Here is a 3,073-nt window from a genome sequence, read left to right as displayed (position 1 = left end):
GGGCTCCACCTCAACCCTCCTTCCTGTCTGATTTCAAAAGCCAACAGCCTCACAGACAAATCAATGAGCCGCAGCTGCCTCGGCTTTGTTACCGCCCCAGAAGCCAGAGGTAGGAGTGCTGCTAGGGTCTTGATTCGAGGACCGAGTACCCCTGCACACCTGATGGTCAGGGGAAAGTGGTCCAGGCAACATCACAAGGGAAAACGGACCCACCACCAGTAGAACTTTGCTGTTCAGGGGGGTGGTAAGGAAACCAGGTCAGCAGTGAGGATGTTCAGTGACTTGCCCAAGAACACCCAGCAGGCAGCTGACCTCACTGGGGCTGCAGCTACGTCCCCCGACTTCCAAGTCAGCATGCTGAAATGGTGTGGCCCTCCTCACCATCTCTAAACAGCCCCCCTTGCTTTCCTTCTCTCTTAGCACCCCACAGGCACCTTTGCCCCAGCTGTACCTCACAGTGTCTTCCTGAGTCAAAGGGCCCTAAGGCAGATCAGTTACACCTGAAACGGTAGAAAGTGGCTGTTCGCTCAGGCTCCTGGAAGTGGACCTCAGCACATGGGCTGCACTGATGGGGAAGGTATGAGAGACCAGAGTGAAAAACATGAGAAAAGTTATAATGGAAGAAAAATACAGAACATCCTCTGGTGCCAGAAAGCAAACCACTGAATGTGGAGCCACCGAGAGAAGGAGGTGACAAGGTGGGAGCACAGTGATAGGGGCCTGGATTTTCCTCAGGAAGCAAGTGGGCGCCAGTGATGGTTGTAGAGCAGGAGAGCAATAGGTTCAGATGCATGCAGCAGCTTGTGTATGAGCAGAGGTGGAAGGGGGTGTGTGCTTGTATTAGTCTGTCCTCAAGAGCTGTGTGGGTGATGGAGGGGAGGGGAGGGGACCAAGGTGGCAGATCAGAAGTGCTCCATATGATGACATTCTCCCATGCCCCCTCCCCCTCCTTCTATCAATGTTTGCCAGGAGCTGAGGGACACACAGTGGCTACCCTCCAGAAGCTTGCTGAGGCTCCAGGCAGGCAGAATGTAGACTGGTGGCTGCAGCCTCAGCCGGAGGTGCAGTGAAGTCATCTGAAAGCAGGCGGCCCACAGGATGTTGGAAACCGCAGGGGCCTGGTAGGTATCTGTCACACGGGAGAGGCCAGGAGGCCTGCTCTGCCCCTCCTTCCACCACTCAGGGTGGGTGGATCCTGAGCACAGAGGAAACAGCGTCCCCTGTGGGGATCCCGGGAGCATCCCTAAATTGGCATTGGCCCCCAGCTTTCCTCCCCACCTGGAAGGGATGTCCCACAACCAGACAGGGCTGGGCCATGGGCTCCCTCTGCCAGTGCCCCTGAGAGGTTGGGGGGCCTTCTCCTGACTCTCCTGTGGGTGTTCACATGTTTGGGGTTGGGGTCTCCCATGGTCATTCTCACTCTGGGGCTTTCTGTCCACCCAGAGCTGTGGTCAGCCAGAAGGGCCCTTCCCAGCCCTGCTTGAGGCTTCCTGTTTGGGGGGGCTGCTCTGGGGCTGCGCAGGCCCCTGGGGCCCCCTTGCCTGGGCCCTGCTCAAGCTGGGCTGCCTTGAGTGATCATGTCCAGGCTGAAGTCAGGCCACAGGAAGTGGGACTGGCCTAAGAGGTCACATCACATCAAAGTGTGGGTGTCTCATGGTTTTCGCTGTCCCAGGGTTCAGCGTGCTTTCTTCCTGTGGCGGCAGGGCAGCTTCTGCAGGGGAACGCCTGGGCCTGCTATCCCCCATGAGGCCGCCGGCCGCAGCTCCTCCAGGCTCTCTGCAGGCACTGGGAGAGGACAGCTCTTCATCACCAGCTCCTTTTCAACCAATTGGCTACACCTACTTCTCTAGGTCCTGAGCAGGTCTAATTCTTCCAGAAAGGTCAAGCTTTCCTGGGATGCTGGGATTCTCGGGCTGTAGTGGTTTCTTTCCTGCAGTGACTGGTTTAACCCCTTTCCCTGCTTTGCACACAGTTCAGGCTGCAGCTCGAGCCCTGGCCAGGCCCACTGCTATCCCCTGCTGGCCTCTGGGAGGCGCTGCACAGACCCGACTGGCCAAGGTCTTCAGCTCCCAGACCTACCCTCCCTGCCTTTACCTGGCTGGTGCCTTTATACCAATTTTAACCCTTCCTCCAACATCTCTTTATCAACCTGGAGTTGGTGATGTCCTGGGAGCCTGAGACACCTTCCAAGGAGTGAGGGCTCCCCAGACCACTCCCCAGGGGGTGCACCCAAAGCTGCACCATCTCCCCCACGAGCCATTGAAGCCAGGTCAGGACCCCGAGAAGCCGCCCTTCTTCCTGTCTCATTTCCCTAAAACAGTCTGTACCATGGAGGGGGAATCAAGCTCTTCATACAAGAAACACATGGTAGCTTCTAGAACAGGCCAGGCTCCATCTTCAGTCTGGTCAGAGCAGTGTGACCTAAGCCCTGGCTTCCCTCTAGTCGTCTGCCCCTGGGCAGCATGCACGGCCAGGTCCTGTCCGCCTGGTCATCAATCAGGATGCACAACACACGTTCAAGAAGCCCCAGTTCACCTCCCTGAACACTGCACACCCGAGGCCCAGCTCACAAGCCCCTCTTCTGGGAAGCTGTGCCTTGGGCCACCCGAGCACTGATCCTGGCACCCAGCACAGGCCAGGCCAGTCTGTCTCCTCCACCAGATGACCAGAAGCACCTGTTACCACTCTCTCCACAGGGCCCAGCACACAGGCCAGACCAGGCTTCACAAACTCATCCTGTTAAAATGCAGACTCTGATTCCGTGGGTGTAGGCGGCCCGAGCATGCATGTAACAAACCCCGGCCATGCTGCCGGGCCTCCAGCCTCTCCTGGAGCATTGTGGACAGGAGCTCAGCTCCTGGTGTGGGTGTGTGGACAAACGTGGATGAAGGAAAGAATGAACATGTGCTATCTAAGAACCAGAGGAACGAGGAGCAGCAGGCCTGGGCCACCCCTTGAGACGAAGAACAGGCACAGGCCTTGTGCAGACGTGGGTGTGGGGGCAGCAGGGGGGCTGTGGGCCCCCTCTCCACAGCCTGTTTCCCTCCTTATTCTTCTAGAGTGTAGTATCTGG

Source organism: Camelus bactrianus, chromosome 18 (genome assembly GCF_048773025.1).
Source record: "Camelus bactrianus isolate YW-2024 breed Bactrian camel chromosome 18, ASM4877302v1, whole genome shotgun sequence".
NCBI lineage: Eukaryota > Metazoa > Chordata > Mammalia > Artiodactyla > Camelidae > Camelus > Camelus bactrianus.
The sequence above is the reverse complement of the archived record's forward strand: the minus strand, read 5'-3'. Positions refer to the sequence as shown.